Raw genomic sequence first — 12,806 nt, 5'->3', positions numbered from 1 at the left:
TCATATCATATATCAAGTCAGGTTCACAGTGAAATACCTTCATCGAAAGATTGCTCTCAATGAAGCAAAGAAAAGCCTTTCTTCTGTAGGGTCCATCAGATCTATCCTAGCATATTTCCCATCAGCCTCTCTGTTCCTGGCTTTGTTTTCAGCAAATCCTATCCTAATACAATCCGTGTGCATTTCTAACCTGGAAATGAAGGAATTGAGTGGATACACATCGTAATATTGGACTAACTCTTCCAGTGAGAAGTACTTCCCTTTGCTCATATATTTGCCAAATCCAAAGAAAAGTGTTGCCCCTTTTAGTTGAAATGAGAGAGTCTCAGAACACTTACTGTACCAGAAACATAATGCACAGCAACAGAAATAGATCAACCTTTTGGTGGCCTCAACCAGCTTATCATTTCTTACAAACTGTAGCATAGTCATCAGTAAGTCTGACATCCAGATCTCAGAGTGTAACCAGGAAAATGAGGTTCATAGGCTAATGTTCTTATGGGGAAGAAACATGGACTTCTCAGCGATCCCAAAAAAACACAGCATTGTCTTTGTTTAAGCACAACTGGGATCCTAACACCAAATTGCCCTGAACATTCCCTCATGTATCATACTGAGAACATCTTATGTAATTATTCGCCTAGTTGGAAACTTGGACAGAGAATGAAGAAGTGCGTTACTGGCATAGTGTCAGATAACAAAAGATAACCTTTTTGCAATTAAATTGAGACGCAAAGAATCAGTGTGGACAAGGAATTAAGATTACTGAAAAAGAAGAAAAGCTCTCCCCTTGCAGTCTCACTCTGTGCATGTGTGTGTGTGTGTGTGTGTGTGTGTGTGTGTGTGTATTTGTCTATATTTGTCTTAGATCATTCAGACTGTTCAAACTGAATACCAAAGACTGGGTGACTTATAAACAACAAAAACTCATTTCTCACAGTTCGGAAGCTGGGAAGTCCAAGATCAAGGTGCTGACAGATTCAGTTTTAGTGAGAGCCCACCTCCTAATTCTTGGGCAATTGTCTTCTCACTGTGTCCCTACATAGTAGAGGAGAGGGAGCTCTCGGGGGGGTTCTTTCTTTTCTTTTTTTTTTTTTGTAAATTTGTTTTTTATTGGTGCTCAATTTGCCATCATATAGAATAACACCCAGTGCTCATCCCATCAAGTGTCCCCCTCAGTGCCTGTCACCCTGCCCACCTCCCCTTCTCCCACCCCTAGTTCGTTTCCCAGAGTTAAGAGTCTCTCATGTTCTGTCTCCCTTTCTGATATTTCCCATTCATTTTTTCTCCTTTCCCCTTTATTCCCTGTCACTATTTTTTATACTCTTTCTGGGGGTTTCTTTTATAAAGACACTAATCCCATTCATGAGGGCTCCACCCTCATGATCTCATCACCTCCCAAAGGCCCCATCTTCAAATACCATTACATTGGGAATTAGATCTCCATATATGAATTTTGGGGAGGGGGGGACGCATACATTCGGTCTCCAGCAATATTTATATAATCATATATTTTTAATTACACAAGTAAATCATGACGGCATATTAAAGGATTGAAACTTTTCAGAAAAGAGCAAAACTGACAATTAACTGACAATTTGCCCTAGTCCTTCTTATCTCTCCACAAAGATTACCTCCTATTCTTGCAGCTTCCATTCTCATCTTCTTGTCACCCTACCACCTCAACGTGGTGAAGAAGCCCAGTTCAACTTATCAGAGGATGGGTGATCATGTGGAGGAAAACAGGAATTTCCACCAACATCCAGCACCAACTGTCACACATCTGAGTGAGGACACCTTGAATCCTCCAGCCACACAGAAGCTGTCAGATAATTGTAGCTTGAACAATCCCAGGTGAAACCAGATAAGGCTCTTCCAGGTTACCAACCTACAGAAAATGACAAATAATAGAGCCTTGCTTGAAACAGTGAGGTTTAAGGTTTGTTATATAGCAACAGATAACTGAAACATATCCTTTGCTCATTTTTCTACTAGGCTAGTAATTTCTCCTTTTTAGCTTGTTTTAATCTTTTATTCTGCATCCTTCTTAATGAATGATAGGTTTCAAAGATATTTTCTTCTAGTCTATCAGTTGTTGTATAAGTCAACATTTAGTGAGAAACACAGAACCAATAGAAGATCTATATTAACAGGGTTGTCGCAAGGAACTGGCATATGCAATTGTAGGGGCAGGTTAAATAAGCCCAAAATCCATAGGGCAGGACTCTCCAAACGCACTGACACTGGATTCCATGGAGTGGAATTTCCTTTCCTTCAAGGAAATCTCAATTCTGCTCTTAAGGCCTTCAAGGAACTAAATCAGGCCCACTCACATAATCTAAAATAATTTCCTTTACTCCAATTGACTGATTATGGGCTTTAATAACATTTTCAAAACACCTTCACAGCCGTGCCTAGATTCATGGTTGACTGAATATGGGGATTGCAGCCTACCTTCCTAAATGGACATATAAAATGGATCACTACTGTTGTCTATATTTACTTGGTGTCTTAAAAGAAACCCTTGTACCTTGCTGGTAGGAATGTAAACTGGCGCAGCCACTGTGGAAAACAGTACAGACCTTCTTCAAAAAGTTAAAAATAGAACTACCCTACAATCCAGTAATCTCACCACTGGGTATTTACCCAAAGGATACTAAAACACTAATTCAAAAAAATGTATGCGTCCCCATTATTATTACAGCATTATTTACAATAACTAAATTATTACTGCAACCCAAGTGTCCATCAATAGATGAATGGATAAGGAAGATGTGGTGTGTGTGTTTGTGTGTGTGTGTGTGTGTGTGTATACACACATATTGAAGTATTACTCAGCCATAAAAAACAATGAAATCTTGCTTTTGCAACATGGATGGATCTAGAGGGCATAATTCTAAGTGAAATCAAAGAAAGACAAATACCATATGATTTCACTCATATACGGAATTTCAGAAACAAAACAAAGAAAAAAGAGGCAAACCAAAAATCAGACTCTTTTAACTATAGAGAACAAACGGACGGCTGCCAGAGGCGAGGTGGGTAGTACATATATCATGATGAGCACTGAGTAATGTATAGAATTGTTGAATCACTGTATTGTACACCTGAAATTAATGTAAGACTGTATGTTAGCTATACCAGAATTTAAATAAATAAATAAATAAATAGATAGATAGATAAATAAATAAATAAATAAGCAAACAAAAATTTATATGGTGTCTTTAATCAAAATTAAACTTTTAATTCTAATGTGATCAAATTTACCAATCTTCTCTCCTTTTTGTTTTTTGGTATCACATTTAAAAACTACTTCCTTTGCCCATGTTTCTAAACAAATTCTATTTACAGTCTTTGTGGGTTTGTTTTTTTTAAGATTTTATGTATGTATGTATGTATGTATGTATGTATGTATTTATAAGAGATGCAGGGAGAGAGGCAGAGACATAGGCCGAGGGAGAGGCAAGCTCCCTCCAGGGAGCCTGATAAGGGACTCAATCCTAGGACCCCCAGGATCATCTGAACCAAAGGCAGATGCTCAACCACTGAACCATCCAGGCGTCCTGGTTTGTTTGCTTTTTAAAGGTCTTTGTTTTATTATTATTAGGATTCTTTCTAGCTGCACTTTTTAAATCACTGGTACATGCCAGGAAAACTCTTTTCCCTCAAAATGGATAGCCAAATGTCCCAACACGATTTCTTGGAAAATTAACCTTTTAACCATTAATTTGAAATGTCATGCTACTTATAAGTGGAGGTTGCGTAGGAACATTATTCCTGTGTTTTTTTACCTTTTCGTAAGAAACAGGGCCAATGTTTCCTTCACATTGTGGATCAAGACCAATTCATTTATCAGAAAGACAGCATTTGTGCCATCCTGGGTATTTAGAGGAGCTGATGTCCTGCATCTTAATTTGTGTATATATGCATATGTTAAGCATTAGAAACAAGCTTTTCAGATCAGTGAATTATTGTAAAGGTGTTACTACTGTGTGACCCTCTTCCAGCCATTCAAACTGGTCCAGCGCTAACAACCTGATGCAGGCTAAGCAACCGAAGTTCCTCTTTCTAAAGGTCAATCTGCCTTGCCTTCTGGACTGAAGGGACACAAAATCTTAAAAGCTATGGAATAGCCATATTTTACCAAGTAGACTGAATATAAGAAAAATAAGACCAAAGACAGAAGAACAAATTGAGGCAAATAAAAATGCAGAAATAAGAAATGGTAAGCAATTTGTGTGGGCTTTCTCCTTCCTTATCCCAGGCCCTCCTGAGGCCTACCTTCATTCTGGTCCTGGAGTCCCACAAAAAACCCTATTAAAGTCTTACTAATAGTTCCCTTTTTTATAAGTAGAATGAACACACTTTTACAGATGCCCTTATCTTATTCAAATGGAAGCTTGTTGGCTTATTAAAAGGGCACACAAGAGAGAAGCTTACTAGATACAAACATTTAGTGAGGCTTGGGAATCTGACAGTGTGCTTCATGATGGGAAGAGAGAGCATCTTTTAATAAAGTGAGTTATTTAAATCAGAGATTATTTAAGAGAGCTTCTACTTAGCTCATAACAGATAAAATCCAATTTCCCTTGGCAACAACATCATGCTAGGTATTATTACTTTATTTTTGTGTATATATAAGGCACAGAAAAAAAGCATGTAAAACATACATGTATAGCTTTACAAAGTGACACACATGTAACCTACACACAGGTCAAAAAACAACGTCAGCAGAATCCCAGAAGCCTAGATAATGTTCCCTCCCAATTACTCTAACTCTCTGCTCCCCCAAATCAGTGACTATACTTTTTTCTAACACTATAATTTTGTCTGCTGCTAAACTTTATATAAATGGAATCTTGAACTATTGCCTTACTTCTCTTCCCTAATATGTTTGTGAGATTAATCTACTATAATTTGTAGCAGCAGGTCATTAATTTTCTCTGCTATAAAGCATTTCTTTGTATGAATAGAACTCAATTTATATGTTCATTTGTTGCTGATGGAAATGGGATTATCTCTTTAGCTTTTTGGCTAGTATGAATAATGCTGAGATATATATTTCTGTAATATCTTTTGGTGAAAATGGGTTTCAGTTGGATTTTTACCTAGGAGTGAAATCCTTAGGTTCCTGGGTTTGCTCAGCTTTGGTAGATAATGCTAACCTGCAGGACTACTTACATAATTTTCTGAGTCCAGTGAAATGTGAAAATTCAGAGCCCCTTATTTAAAAATTACTAAAGATTTCAAGAGAAACATTAGAGCATTAGAACAAGTAGGGACCCTTCTAAGCACAGGGCCTTCTGTGGCTACCTAGGTCACTTACCCATGAAGCTGGTCCTGCCAAACTGTATCCCAAAGTAGTTGTAACAATTTATATATCCAAGAGTTTTTCATGTCATTTGAATTCATGGAATTGTGAGATTACAATAGGGCCACATATTTTATGATCCTAAGACCTGGCCCCAGAATTCTTTTTTTTTTATTTTATTTTATTTATTGATATGAGAGATAGAGCAAGAGGGAGAGGATGAGCACACAGAGAGAGGGGGAGAAGCTGACTCCCCACTGAGCAGAGAGCTTGATGTGGAGCTTGATCCCAGGACCCTGTGATCAGGACCTGAGCTGAAGGCAGACGCTTAATCAATTGAGCCACCTTGGCACCCAACCCCAGAATTCTATCTCAGGAGAAAACTGTTTGGGAAAAGATAATGTTTCATAAAACTCAGAGGGTAAAGGGAGAGATTCTGAAGGAAAACCCAAGGCAACCAAAATGAATACTGGGTTTCATTCATGGGACAACGTAAGCAATGTATTTCCTTCTAAATGGAATAGGAGAAGTGAGAGGCAGAGAAAGGAAAGAAGAAAGAATGATATAAGTTTGTGTGGTGAAAAATGCCCAACAGAGACTTTTATGAATAAGAATTTATTCCCCATTTCCCACCAATAAATTTTCAGGATTGTGTGAAGATAGCTTCTTTGTAGGTATGACAAAGAGCAGTGTGTCATATTTAAATAACACCTTTTTTAAAACAAAATCAGACAACATAGAAACAAAATTCCAGCAGAGACAATAAATTGGAATCCAAGATCCCCACATGTCCGTATCCCTCTGGGTATTTTTGGAAGAGCTCAGACTTTCATAAAGCATAAAATGTGGGGTTCAGATGATTTTATGTAAAATCAGGACCGATATGCACTGTATATAAGCAGTAGTTACAGATTTCCATATCAGTTGACAGCCATAATACACACTGCCTTGGTTCTCCTCTAAATAAATGTAACCTGAAATCGAAAAGCAGAACTTTGCCTTCTTGTCAAAATAGACCAGCAATCATCTTTAACACTCAAAGCTTCCAGTATCAGTAAGATCCTGGGACAGCCTAGAGATGTAGCAGCACTTATTTTCTTTTTTCTTTTCTTTTCTTTTCTTTTCTTTTCTTTTTAGGGAAGGGAGGAGCAGAGGAAGAGAGAATCTTAAGCAAGCTCATGCTGGGTGATCCAAGGCTCCATCTCACAACCCTGAGATTATGACCTGAGCTGAAATCAAGAGTCAGACACTTAACCAACTGAGCCATGAAGGTACCCCAGGTATGGCAGCATTTCTGAGCAAACACAGCAAAACCCAGTGAAGAGAGACTATAGTGACTAGTGGGATAAGATGGTGTCAATAACTAGGATCAGTTTCACCAATAAGAACCAAAGCAGTGATCAACCAAATCTGATATAAAGCAAGTAATACACACATGTGGATTAAGGAGGAGAGGAGGAAAGGAAGAGAGGAGAGATTTTTTTCAGAGAGCCAGGTTCCTCAATAACAAATAAGAGTAACACCCCCCTAGAACACAAGTTATACAAATTTTAGGAGCTTAAGAGGCTTCAAGTTATATTTTTCTGATGTTGTAGATCAGTTCTGTTTATACTTCCCAGCTAGAGTTTTCCATTTATCTTTTGTATCCTTGGCCTTTCACACAGCACCTGGCATGTATTAGTCATTTAGTAATGATTGCTAATGATCTGGACTGATGAATTAAGTGAGGTGATCAACTTTTATAAAGAACTACAGGAAACTTTTCCACCAATAAAAGTTATCTGAAAAACTCGATCAGAAAGGTGAAAAGGTGAGAAAGTAGGAAAGTTACCCAAAAACTAAAATCATAATTTATAGAGTCAAGTGTGAAAAAGAAATCTAGGCTCCAGGGGTTAAACAGATGAATTTCAAGCCAATACGAAGATTATCAGAACCACGGAAATATAAAATGTGTCCGTGGGTACACATTGTATTTTTATGAGAAAACAGTGAGCACTGATCAGAGAAAACCAGAAGTATGACCTTGGGCAAATTACTTAATCCATAAAAATCACAAACCTGGATCCCACACTGTGAGCTTTCTCTGCCCGCCCCCAGGTCACTGAACACTACAGAGAGAGGCAGGGAGCCATTCAGGCTGTACACATTACAGATGCATGCAGCCTAACTTTAACTAGGCCTTCTGTATTCAGCAATCCTGTAACCACAGCAGGCTGCTCCTCTCCGGGGGCTAATTCGAAATTTCTTCTTTCTTCACCTTCACCTGCCCTCTCCCTCCTTTTGGCTTTAGCGGAAGCCTTCTCCTACATCAACGGGAAATTGAGGCACCGGAACCATCACACTCTAGTATTGTATCAAACCCTGTGCACATCTTAGCGCACGCGTATCCCTATTCCTATTTTTCCTTCCCAAAATTGTAATGGGAGATGTTTCCCTTCATTTCTCCAAAGATTACTCCTCTGCTTATGTTCTCAGTTGTACCCCTTCCTAAGTGCTATGGGCCTTGCATCCCATACTTGTATATATTTTGTAATCAAGAAAAATTCAGGGGCACCTGGGTGGTTCAGCGGTTTGGCATCTGCCTTCGGGCCAGGGTGTGATACTGGAGACCTGGGATTGAGTCCCGGGTCGAGCTCCCTGCATTGAGTCTGCTTCTCTCTCTCTGGCTCTCTCTCTTTGCCTGTGGCTCTGTCTCTCTCTCTCTCTCTGTATCTCTCATGAATATATAAATAAATCTTTAAAAAAAAAGAATAATTCAATATTCTCACTTAAATTCTTATGTTTGCCTATTTCCAAGTAAATCTGAGTATCTCTTATGCAAAGAAATTTATAATTTCTCTAAGGCATACCATGAGAGAGTTATGCCCCTAACTAGAGAGTTTGGTGAGCAAGAGGAAATACAAAGTAATGAAAGGTGAATGTGGTGAAGAGTGTTGTTTATAGAGACAGACTACCTGGGTTCAAATATATGGCCCCACTGCTAACAAAGTGGGTGACCATTAGCAAATTACTTAAATTTTTTCCCCTACATAACCTTATTTGAGGATTAAGTTAATATAATTATATCATAGGGTTGTTTTAATGACTACATGAGTAAATATGTGAAAAGTAATCAGCCCTCAATAAAGACTAGGTGCTGTTGCTGCTCCTATCAGTGGGAGATCTAAAATCTCAAAAGAACTTTGTTATTCTCTACTCTCCTGGCCATTGAGAATAAAGTATATGAGGAAACTCATATTCTCTAGTGATATATGCAAATCCATTCTCAGGAAACATTCCTAAAATATTCCAAACACTATTTCTTTTGTTTTCCTTATCACTGAGGGCTGCCCAAGACCCAGTCAAGATGTTCAATTGGGACACCTGGGTGGCTCAGGGGTTGAGCATCTGCCTTCGGCTCAGGTTGTGATCCTAGAGTCCTGGATCAAGTCCCACATCAGGTGTCCTGTGGGGAGCCTGCTTCTCCCTCTGCCTGTGTCTCTGCCCCTCTCTCTCTGTCTCTCATGAATAAACAAATAATCTTTTTAAAAAACAAGATGTTCAATAGATATTTATTGGTTGGCATAACCTCTCATCTTTCAGCTTCCAAATTTTAAAAATAGGAATAACACCTGAAAGTACTTAAATCACAAAATTATTTTTAAAATACAATTTTGAATTTGTTTTAAAAAACAACATGAAAGAAAACATATGCATATATGCTTCTTTAGAGGATAATATAAGTGGGAAATGGAATATCGGGGTGATAGGAGAAAGAGAAAAGGAAAGATTTTTCCATTCCACATTACAGAAGGTAAAGATAATGTGAGGATATTTCTGAAGAAAAGGTTATAACAATAAAAATTAAAAGTGACCAAATAATATAATATTCTTGCTTTATAATTAGAAGAGCAAAAAGTGACATATTTTAAGGCACTAAAAGAAAAAAAAATCAAGTTCTTGCAGTGGCATAAATATAAAGTATGAAAAGCTGAAAAGATCATGGTTGAAAATAAGCCCAAGTTTAAAAGACTTAGGTAAACAATCTACTAAAAATCTAGAAAATTTAGAGAACATGGGCAGGGTAAAAGGTGGAGCAAGGAAGAAAAAGGAGAGAGAGAGGAGTGAATGAACAAATGAACTGGGTAGAAATGAAAAGGCTCCCACTCCTATTTACTAAATTCCACTGGGTGATGAAATATTTCTAACTCCAGAGCTTTAAGAAGTTATTTTTACCTATTCCCAGCATTATGTGGTATGTTTTCATCTATGTATCCTATTTTACTTTACTTACTTCTACTTTTCTATGAGAAAAATCACTTTTCAAATGTCATGAAAATGGTAAATTTGCAGCTTCAAGGGAAATCTAGTTTAAAACTGATGAATATATCAGTGATAATATTCATATCATGAAAATGCACAATAGCAATCTGGCAAAGACATTAGTTTGATGCATAAAAGTATCGTCTATTTTTGCAATATATGTTCATTTCAAGGAAAAAATATAGCTTCTGCAGTAAATTTCCAGTTAGAACAATAACAAAAAAATGTTCTTGACCAAAAGTGTTGGCTTTCTATTAAAGGGTGTATTCCCTACCAACAAACCATCAGTTTACCAGTATTTGGTGCTAGGAACAGCTTCCTAGTGAAAAATAAAATTGTCCCATTAGATCTCATCTCTCATTTTGAGTAGGCTTCTTGTGACTATGATAATACATGGGGTTCGTGTTGGCATCTACCACTAATACTATCTTGGTATAGATACTGAAACACAGATTTATTATTTCTAAGTGTATCTTCTTAAAATATGACATCATCTATATTTGAAAACTTAATCAGCTTAATAATTGCAATATTCACAGTTCAGAAGTAAACAAGTCCTACTGTCTCCTATCCACCCCTAAACCTTCCTCCTCTTCCTGCTACTCTACGGGTCCTTGGTGCTTTCTGCAGGAATGGAAATGGAGAGAGATGAATTTTCTGGAAATATGACTATCCCTTCATCATTCACCTACTTAAAAATATTAGCTAGTTTATCTTTTTCTACAGCTTCCACCCCCGAAACTTTTATACCATGGGCCCCAGATTACTTCCCAACTTTCGCCCTCACTATTTTCTAATTTGCAGTTGAGCTGCAGTTTTCTGAATTTACCATGCTCATCACTTCTACCTCCTTAAACAAACTGCACACCCTCCCTTCCTCACTGTATCAGAAGCCTGTCTGCACTGTAGCTGGAGTCAACTCAAGACCAGACCCCCTTTCTGTTGTAGCCTTCCCCAGGGTCTCGAACTTATATTGACCTCCTCTTCTTCAGAACCTTTTAATCCAGGGGCATGCCACTGATTCATTTGCATTAGTGATCTATACCTTTTATGGTTACCAATGTTTTCATGTTTGCTAGTCTTGGGACTCCAGGGAAATTATAAATTCAGTGAAGATGGGGGTATGGTCTATTCATTCTGTGTGGTAAATTTCAATACAGAAGTAGCACAGGGATTTGCAAAGAATAAGTCCTTGATAAATATGAATTTAATTCTTAAAAAATATAATTCGTACTAAACCTTTAAAGAGTTGAAAGATGAGAACAATCCCTTGAATTTAGACGTAAGTTTGTTCATGGTGACAACCATGCTATTAAACCTGCTTCGACGCCTAGTCAACCCATTAATGTAAGGAAGAATCATCAAATATTCTGCCCAAATCTACTGTGCTTCTTCCAATTACAATTAACTAAATTTCCCTCCCATCAAAGTTAGCCTCCCAAAAAAGAAAGAGAATTTCCTTTTTTTTTTAAGACTTTATTTATCTGAGATAGAAAGACAGAGATAGCGAGAGAAATAGTGAGAGTACAATCGGGAGGAGAGAGAGAAGCAGGCTCCCTGCTGAGCAGAGAGCCCTGCACCCAGGACCCTGCGAAGGACCTTAGCTGAAGGCAGACACTTAACCAACTGAGCCACTCACATACCCCAGGAAAGAGAATCTCTATTCTGTACTTTGGACTCACAGAAGAGCAGCTACGTCTTCATTTATCGTTTTAGGTCTTTGTTCATTCATTTAACAACTATTTATTGAAAGCCTACTGTATACAAAGAATAAACCTGCTAAGGGCCAGAATGCTAGCATTCTATGATCTATTCTTTTACACTATTAAAATATTCCAATCTTCACAAATCTTAATTAAATGTAAATACACCAAAGAGAAGAAAGATTTTAAATCATTATTAGGTAACACCTTCCCAAGATCACTTGATCACCTCCAAGGTGCAAGAATGGCGCTGGGGGAACCAGAAACAGAGGAGACAGTGAAAGATGTGGTAAGTCCTAAAAACAAACCTTATTTGTCATCTGGTGTAGGAAATGACCAGCTCCCCTTCTACAGAGGTGGGCAGAGATGTGTTCAACTCTCTCCCATTTCCCTATTGTCCTAGGGCCAACTTTCAGGTTTCTTCATTCTGGGTGATTATATATTTTTCCATCTGTGGATGGATCTATGGATCATGGATGGAAAGGGAATTTCCAAAATGGCCCCAGTAAAGTGAAGCACAACCATTATCTGATCACAAATCAAGTAACTGGTGGAGATGGGGGGGGGAAGGGCTCTTATCCACAGTATCTTACACAAACAGCATTTAGCCTTGTTTAAACAGTGCCTTTTGAGACTCCAAACAAGTATAGTTGTTTTCTCTAAACTAGAAGGACAAAAAATGATTTTCTTTCATTTCACAAAGGAAAGGTTAAGCTTCCATAAAATGCCAAAACAAATTTCAGCACAATGTCATGTTTAATTAGTTGGACTAGGGGCAGCTGTGGGGGGGGCGGGGGGGGGGCTCAGCGGTTTAGCCCCGTCTTCAGCCCAGGGCCTGATCCTGGAGACCTGGGATCCAGTCCCACGTCGGGCTCCCTGCATGGAGCCTGCTTCTCCCTCTGCCTGTGTCTCTGCCTCTCTCTCTCTCTCTCTCTGTGTGTCTCTCATGAATAAATAAATAAAATCTTTAAAAATAAATAAATAAATAAAATAATTAGTTGGACTAATATGAATGATCAGGTTAGGAATGTCTGTGAACTGCTTTTTAGGATTTTCATCCTAATCTTTGAGAACTGAGCTGTGCGGTTTTGCTGCCCCCTTGAGAGAGTCAAGAATTATTGCATCCACTAATTGGACACTTTGATGGTCTCACTATATGTTTATCAAAACTGATTAGATCAAGTCACAAAATAATTATTATTACAATACAAATTGTTTTCTAAACATCTCAGATAACTTATAATCACTACAATATTAAACTTCCAAATTAACCAATACAAGTTACTGGGTCTACTAGTTGCCCTTTACAGACACCTAACATGGAACAGTCATTTACTCAAAAGTATTCAGAAAATATATTACCTACTATTTAAACCACAGTATAAAATACACTGTACAAAACAACTCAAAGAGAAGAATCATGCAAACTGATTAAAATACATATATTCTTCTATTTGCAGTTGAATTCAAAATTTGTGGGTATTTTGCTG

The 12,806-nt window shown here is 37.9% G+C and overlaps 1 long non-coding RNA gene across 5 annotated transcripts in view; it reads right to left on the bottom strand.

Moving 5' to 3' along the window:
* Positions 1-12,806, bottom strand: part of LOC140621280 (uncharacterized) — an 82,428-nt gene that overhangs the window by 42,518 nt on the left and 27,104 nt on the right. For all 5 annotated transcript variants that reach the window (XR_012021006.1, XR_012021005.1, XR_012021007.1 and 2 more), the window contains one exon: positions 1,635-1,888. This is a non-coding gene — a long non-coding RNA (uncharacterized lncRNA). The remainder of the gene's footprint in view (positions 1-1,634; positions 1,889-12,806) is intronic.

This window comes from Canis lupus, chromosome 30 (genome assembly GCF_048164855.1).
Source record: "Canis lupus baileyi chromosome 30, mCanLup2.hap1, whole genome shotgun sequence".
NCBI lineage: Eukaryota > Metazoa > Chordata > Mammalia > Carnivora > Canidae > Canis > Canis lupus.
The sequence above is the reverse complement of the archived record's forward strand: the minus strand, read 5'-3'. Positions and strand labels throughout refer to the sequence as shown.